The following is an 8,584-nucleotide window of genomic DNA, read 5'->3' on the forward strand; positions in this document are numbered from 1 at the left end:
GACTGAGTCCATCTGGTTGTATAATAAATCTCATTGTCAAGGTGAACAAGCCGAATCTGAAGCTAAAGAAGAGCGATGGCATGCGCGCACACACTATTTGTTTGTTCATTGAGCGTGTGGTGAGCTTTCCAAGATGAACGTCATTCCTATTAGCCAGACATATAACTTAATGGTGAGAACATTTAGATATTATTCAATGTTATCTTTTTCTAATGAATCTAATTGTGAAGGTGTAGCAAGAGGCATTGCTAGTCTGGAGAAGTCATTTAACTCATTTGACCCTTAGTGTATTTTCATGAAACTAAATAACATTCATATTATTAAGGAATTTCTCTAGTACCTTTTTTTTACGACATAGAGGCTTGCATTTCTTTCAAAGGTGATTTAGTAAAAGGCTTGAGGGCACATGCCATTCTATTTCTCAGACCAGTATTAAGATATACTAGTGCAAAGGGAAAAAGGTATTTGGTGATCAAGTAAATGGCATGAGGGCACACGCCATTATAAGCCTAAGCGCTAGTGGACACCTCCTTTTTGGTACTCTCAGCGGTACTATCATCCTTCTCCGGGTCAGTTGTTTTGCTTTGGATTGTTGTCTCTAACGTTACTGGGGCATTCTCGATAGTTGTTAATGTTGCCGTTTGTTCAGAAAAATGATCACCTAGAGTATAGTACGGGGAGTTTGGAAGACTTATATATTTTACATCTTCACCTATCTCCTTCTCCGTCTCCTTTTCTGCCTCACTTACAGATTTTGTGCTTGCCATGAGAACGCTCTTCACCCTAAAATATGGAGTTCATTGTGTTATAAAAGGAAACCAACACACACGCTGCAAGGGAATGATGGTACATAAAGCACGTAAGCCCACAATATGGGTTTATGTGCCATTAATATGGGCCACATGCCATATTATTAGATTTATGCACGTGTGATTGGTAAATGCATATGTCACATCATTTTTGTTTTACCTCACACACTATATCAGGCCTAATGAACCATATCACATGTGCGCACATGCTATATATATGGAGAAGTATTATGCAAGGATAGAAAAATTCAATGCATGATTGTGGAGAGCAATGGCATGAAGCCACATGCTAAATAACATTTTAGAGAAAGAATTAAAATAGAAACATGCAAACACTACTGAGTGGACCAAGACTTAGAAGTGCACAATTGAATGAGGTATTTCTAATAAATATTTCACTCACCTTATATAGGAATGGCTACCACTCTCAAATGGCATATCGCCTCATGCCATCACCTCGCAATTTGTTATAACAATCCGATGAATTCATATTCGGCTTGTTCACCTTGAACTTTAAGTAAGATTTGCTAGAACAACTAAGAATTTATACTTGTTATTTGTATCATCTCACCTAGGAATGGCATAAGGCCACATGCCATCACGCCTCCTCTGATTCAGATTCAGATTGTTCACCTTGAAATAAAATACATTAGAAACTTAGTAAAGGAATATTAATGAATCTCACCTTGAACTCGGGTTATGAATGCTCTTGTTGCATCTCTTGCATGGTCTGGCAAGGTGATGGTGGCACTCTGCTTCCGCATCCAACCATGCACAACATTATCCACTGATATGCTCATGCTGAGATCCCTTGGATTCAGCACCCATCTCTTTTCTAGGCAATCCTTTGTATATCCAGAACTTGGCTTGAACCACTCCATAGTTACATTGAAGGAGTTAGTTTCCGCGTCCTCCTCTGCATCAGTGATGCAGTGCCCCACCCATATCATTTGTTTTTTATTACTGGGTCTGACAAGCACGACCATTCCTTTGCAGACCTGTACTGGATTGAATGCTGAATTCGGCTTCTTGTTCCTCGGCCCACAATAGTGATCCTCAACATCGTTATCTGTCACTGCATTTCCAGAGGACATTGTTCCGCTACTATCTGGTGCTCTGGGTTCTGGCCAAAAGGACTCTTCCAATTCTTCATATACAACCGGCCCATTTTGGATAGTAGATATAATCTTCTCCCAGTATTCGAGCAAAGGCTTGCACCTCTGAAAATAGGATTCTCCACCAAACACCAACCCCCTCTTCCAAAAGGCAATATGCTGTCTAATCCCGGCCACTATACTTTCCTGGTCTTTGAGTCCATCCGGGTGCGTCGGCCGTGGGGAACCCTGAGGAATCATAGGTTCCTTAGTTATGGGATCTCTCTTGAAGAGTTCAATGCCGTCCACTGGCAGCCACACTGTGTCCCATTTTCTCATCTTGTACTTCATCACTGGAGCACCGTCACGCATGCTGAAATGAAACTGAAGAGGCTTGGAGTGGCCAATCAGCGTTTCGGATCCGTCCCTGATGTAGCCTCTTACAAACCCCTTAAAGTCTGGAACCTCTGTCACAAGTGCAGCTTCAACAGTGCCTTTGATGCAATTTTGGAATTCATCGTAGAGTTGTGGGAGGGTGAGGACATTGGATCGCTGGAGGGACTTTGCCAAGTGACTGAACATGGCATCGACGTCTTCATGAGTGTGCCCAACAATGAGAAAGCCAAGTGTAACTATTTCAAATATGCCTTTGGCAACAAGCATCGCCAAGTACGCGAAGACGTACATGTTTTTGTTCTCACTGCCAGCATTGTCTGTTTGGAGCAGAAGATGGGGTGGAAAGCCACATCGGCCGCAAGAACTTCCTTGAGATTCTGCTTCGTTTGGATGAGGCTGTGCATTCACCGGGCGACCAGCCTCGTCAGAATGGCATGAGGCCTCACGTGATAACCCTACAATCTGACGGCCAACATATTCACTAGGATGGCATGGGGCCCCACGCGATACTGCAAGCCTTTGCTCCTCCTCCAGCTGAACCCTGTATGGGGTTCAATCGACAAGGGCCTTATGCAAGGGTTGGCCGTTCAGCTCAGTCTGCGCACTTTGCAGAGACCTTAAGTGTTTTGCTAGGGACGCAATCATCATGTTTGCACCCCCACCACCCCATAGAGGTACAAAGAAGTTCCCATAGTTCTGGGCACCATGCCCATGAGCGATTATGCCAAACAGAGACATAGGCAGCTGCATGGATGAAGAGATTGCCTTGGGGGCAGGATTGAGTCGAGGTAAGCACGTCTTTTTCTGGTCCATTTTGTCGTGGATGATGCAGAGGTAAGAGTCAGGTCTCTCCATGGAGAGAATCCTGTTATGATAATATGCAGTCCTGTAGCTTCTCTGCTTCTCTGCTGTAGCCACCTTCTAACCAACATCTCTCGCTCTTGAGCGCTGCAAGAATTCTTTGACAAAGCCATTTTGATAGCAGTGCACTCGTCACACTTTGAAAAGCTGGAGTACTTTCCTATACTCACATCCCTGAACCTGTTGCTCCACAATCTACTAAATCTAGATTGGCTTAGCTTCCTGTAGCCATTACTCTGGAGTTCCCGATTCATATCTTCCAATATGGCCCCCTTGGTATACATGGAAGGGAGAATTTGTTGGGTGTCTCGTGTTCCATCTTCCAAGAGGCGGGTTTTATGTGGTTGCTGCTTGCTACATGTCTCGACAAACCTCTTGAAGATTGCCTCTCCATATACAACATGACCCCTGGTTTTGTGCGTACCGTCGTTCCCATGGACTGCCTGTTGAACCCTTTGTTCCTCGAACTCAGTTTTGATTCTGTAGAATGTGGTTCGAGGGACTCCATAAATGATTCTCCATGCCTTCATGCAGACCAAACCCCTCTGGAAGACCATGCCCCCCACCTGATGTTCTGAAGCATCAACAGATGACCGTAATGCCTCATACACAAAATTGTGAGCTGCCTTCCAGGACAATGTCTTGTATCTTGCTCTCTCCTCTTCAATAGCATCCCAATCAGCATGTTGACAGCACCTCCTCTTGCAACAAGCAATTGTCGAGACCATTCGAACCTCCATCGCCATTTTCTACCTTTTCGATTTGTTGCTCAGATCCCTTTGGCTGTGCTTTAGGAAGGTGTACTTTCTTTTCCCATGAAGAGATGTTCTGTCATCAGTTGTAGTGGTGTTTGATTGTGAATCCTTCACATTCTCAAACACTAAGTGCCTCAATTTCCACCGCACAATGCTTCCAATAGTCAGATTGTTTTCTTCTGTGTCAACAACCTCTAAAATCGCAACTCCAATATCATCCCAGCCCAATTCTTGATTAGCAACCGCATCTCTTGGATCGACAACTGTGGCTAAGCCCTCAGTTACCACCTCCCCCTCAGGGTTGTTTAGAAACACCTTTGCCTGAATCCATGTAGCACGGTTCTTAAGATCCACGGAGGGAACATGCGTCGCAGTTGCGCTGTCCCCAACATCTGCTTTCTTCTGAAGATTTTTCAAGGCAACAACAACATTTACCCCGACGACCATCTCTCCTCGTTCAATAGCGACCACATTCCCATCGAAGATAGTCTCTACTGATATAGCAGCATTGCCTTCCCCAAGCCTTTGACAGTGTATAACAAAGTTCCGATCCATAGACACAAGCGTCCCTTTTGCAACTCTCTTCCCACCATTCAAAATGTAAACCTTTTCCCCAACCCTGAAGGCGATTCTGAAAGTGCAGAAAAGAAGTTAAGACCATACAAAAAATGATTGGAGAATGGCCTAAATCATAACATACCAAACAACCTCAATAGCATGAGGCCACATGCCATTATTCAAACATGCTATTGACACCCACGTGAAATTTCGCATTCACAAAATTGGCATGAGCCCTCATGCCATTAGTGGTACCACTAATGGCATGAGGCCTCACGCTATCTTTGGCCCCTACTAGCCTGTTGCTATACTCCTTTTACCTTGCTGCAACTGTCTATATTTTTGTGGCCATGACTAGTCACCCATACAAAAATATATACAGTTGCAGCAAGGCAAAAGGAATATGGCAATAGGCTAGCAGGGGCCAAAGATGGCATGAGGCCTCATGCCATCTTGATATACACACAGCTGCAGGCAAGTAAAAACATACATGACAATACGCTAGCCATGAAATTGCAAGGGCCCAAGATGGCATGTGGCCTCATGCCATTTTTAAATGTGGTCCTAAGCCATTCCATGGTGAACATACTAGGAAGCACAAGTGCCGAATATCAAGAGGAAGCGGTAGCCACACCAAAGACAGTGCCACTCGCAACACCGCAACTACTCGTAGCGCCGCTCGCAACACCACAACTGCTCGTAGCGCCGCTCGCACAAACTGCCACTCGCATAAACTGCCGCTCGCAATGGCGCTCGCAATGCCGCAACCGCTTGTAAACGCATAAACCACAGCTCACAACGCCGCTTACACAAGCAGCACTCACTGCACTCAGCGGAACCAAGAACACGGCGCACAAAAATGATAGACCTAGGAATGAGTTTGAGAATTCAAAAATAACACACGCTTGAACGTCACATCAAATCCTCTGACAAACCAGATCTTATGATTCCTCTGACAAATTTCAAACTGAGTAGCTTCTAGACTTTGCTGTCGGACGTTGAACTTTGTCACATCATGTCCTTGCCTCGATCCAGCTGTGCCATGTCAGTGATTTGAACTTTGCTATGCCGTGTCAGCGATCCGCACCAAGATTATTCGCCGTGTAAAGGAATAATTATGTTGTGTGTGTACGTCCATTTATGGCAATATAAAGCCACACGCCATTCAAAGAATAATGCTAGTCGAGCATTTTTTGGTGCATTTTTTGGTTCAAAATTGCATGAGCCCACACGCTATAAAGTTTACCTATACCAAAAATAGAAACAACTTTATTTACTTGGGAATTTAAGTGGTTGAGGCATTTTTAAACTTACAAACACATGCCCTACTTACATTCCTTTGGTTGCTTAAAATTCAAAAATATTATAAACCTTTCTTTTTGCATTCTCAATGTTTTCAATTATGGTTTTTGATTTTCACAGGATCAGCCTAGTAATCTATTTGCATCCCGTCATGTTTATAGCTAGCTTTCGTTTGTCCCCTTTGCTAGCCTGAGATACATCTGCTCGGCATCTGCCTCTTACAGCATTTGCCCAGAAAGGGCATCTTTCTTCACGCAGCATTTGCCACATGTTTAGGGTTTAGGATTTAGGGTTTAGCAATTCAGTAGCTTGATAAACATGCAAATACAGAACTTGATGCAAAATCCTTTGATATGTCACAATGCCCCTAAAATCATAAACACATTTCAATAGAGAGGGTCCTTTCATTTCATAACTCCTTACGTAGATCTTGGTGAAACCAAAGTTAGTGAAGTTAGTTTCTTGTGATCCCACATCTGATTGTGATGTCCCTTTGCAGTGTCGATGGAAAGGTCAATGCACACCAAACTGTAAAATCTTGGAGCAAAATAACGGTCGGATCTATGGCAAATGCCCCTGAAACATTGTAAGGCTCGTGTGGTCTCATGTGGTGTCTGATCGAGATGCTTCTTTGCAGGGTCATCAGGAAAGATATTGTATACCATTCTGTAAAATCTAGTTGCGATCTAACGGTTGGATCTCCAGAAAACTCAAAAAAATCTCGTGCGTGTTAGAATATTCTAGGAATATACTCCTATGTGCCCCTGAAAATGGCATGCGGCCCCACGCCATTCAAGAGATAACAAGAAATGATGCCGAGCATTTTTTGGTGCATTTTTTGGGATCAAAATTGCATGAGCCCACACGCTTGAACGTCACATCAAATCCTCTGACAAACCAAATCTTATAATTCCTCTGACAAATTTTAAAGTGAGTAGCTGCTAGACTTTGCTGCCGGATGTTGAACTTTGTCACATCATGTCCTTGCCTCGATCCAGCTGTGCCATGTCAGTGATTCGAACTTTGCCATGCCATGTCAGCGATCCGCGCCAAGATTATTCGCCGTGTAACTGCTCGGCATCTGCCTCTTACAGCATTTGCCTAGAAAGGGCATCTTTCTTCATGCAACATTTGCCACATGTTTAGGGTTTAGGGTTTTGCAATTCAGTAGCTTGATAAACATGCAAATACAGAACTTGAAGCAAAATCCTTTGATATGTCAGGACCATAAACACATTTCAATAGAGAGGGTCCTTTCATTTCATAACTCCTTACGTAGATCTTGGTGAAATCAGAGTTAGTGAAGTTGGTTTCTTGTGATCCCGCATCTGATTGTGATGTCCCTTTGCAGTGTCGATGGAAAGGTCAATGCACACCAAACTGTAGAATCTTGGAGCAAAATAACGGTCAGATCTATGGCAAATGCCCCTGAAACATTGTAAGGCTCGTGTGGTCTCATGTGGTGTCCGATCGAGATGCTTCTTTGCAGGGTCATCAAGAAGGACATTGTATACCATTCTTTATTTAGCTGAACATCTGGCATTTTTGGAAATACAAGATGCTTTGGAATATCCAATCATGCATGGTATAAATATAGCGAGGGTATTAAATGATATCCCAATCATGATCTTTCTTTTGGATTTCGCGTGCATGCAGTCCGAGGAATGATGACGTTGCAGATTTCTTTTGGATTTCACGTGCATGCCAGAAATTAATGGTGGTGCCCAAGTCCGAGGAATGATGACGTTGTGGGATTACCAACCGTCGTGACATTTTGCGCGTGTGAGGTTAGGTTTTGCATCGTACTTGCGCTCGCACACTCGCGCTCGCATCGCGCTCCAACTCGCGATCACGCTCACATTCGGGCTCATCTACCTTCTCTACAGGTTTCTCGTGTGCATCGGCGTCCACTCGCGCTTGCATCACACTCGCGCTTGCATCGCGCTCGTGTGCATCGTCGTCCACTTCAAGACACACCCAGTTTGTAACTTCGCTGCCAACTCCGCCACCCACTCCGCCACCCACACGCAGCCCACTTGGCGTCCCGGGAGATTTCAGCGCCACTCTCCAACTGTAAGTGGCAGAGTAGCCTTGCTGCTACGATCTGCTGCACACACAGTGCACATTCGCCAGCGAGTCCGGCCTCGATTGTCATGCCGCCATTCGGCTTCAAATGGTAAGTCTTTTAGGCCAAGTAGAAAATGGCATGAGGCCACATGCCATTCAGTAGCAACATTGTCATGCACCGATTGGGCTCTCGAGTGCAGTCCGGTTACAGATGGCGTGTAGCCTCACGCCATCTTAGGATGCAGCCTCAAGACATCTGATGTAGTGGTGAATGGCGTGTGGCCTCACGTTATTTCCAGCTGCTAGCTTTTCATCTGTCAGCTCTAATTGTTGTGCATTTCTGAACAGGCGAGGAATTGCGTTCTTCTTCCAGCCACTGTCAATGTGGATGCAGAGAAGGGGGAGGAGCTCACCAGTTGGACTTTCGGGATGGAAGGCAAGGATCTGAGGTTGTACAACACAGATGGTGGGAGAAAAGAATGCATGGGGATCCTCATCCAAGTGACAGACACTCCATGCAGTTCCATGCAAGAATATGGACTGGCACTTGTGGTAGAGACAGCGTCCGCCTTCAAGATCCACCTTGCACATCCTAGCGGCTTCCCGGAGGGGGGCAGCGGCTATGAGGAATTCCTAGAGGGAGCTAGGGAGAGGTTGTCCAGGAGGCCCACAATTTCAAAGACGCTGCGGGTCTATGAAGATCACATGGAATCCACGGACCTCACCTACGGCGATGTTCAAA

This window comes from Selaginella moellendorffii, unplaced genomic scaffold, assembly GCF_000143415.4.
Source record: "Selaginella moellendorffii unplaced genomic scaffold, v1.0 SELMOscaffold_122, whole genome shotgun sequence".
Classification (NCBI taxonomy): Eukaryota; Viridiplantae; Streptophyta; class Lycopodiopsida; order Selaginellales; family Selaginellaceae; genus Selaginella; species Selaginella moellendorffii.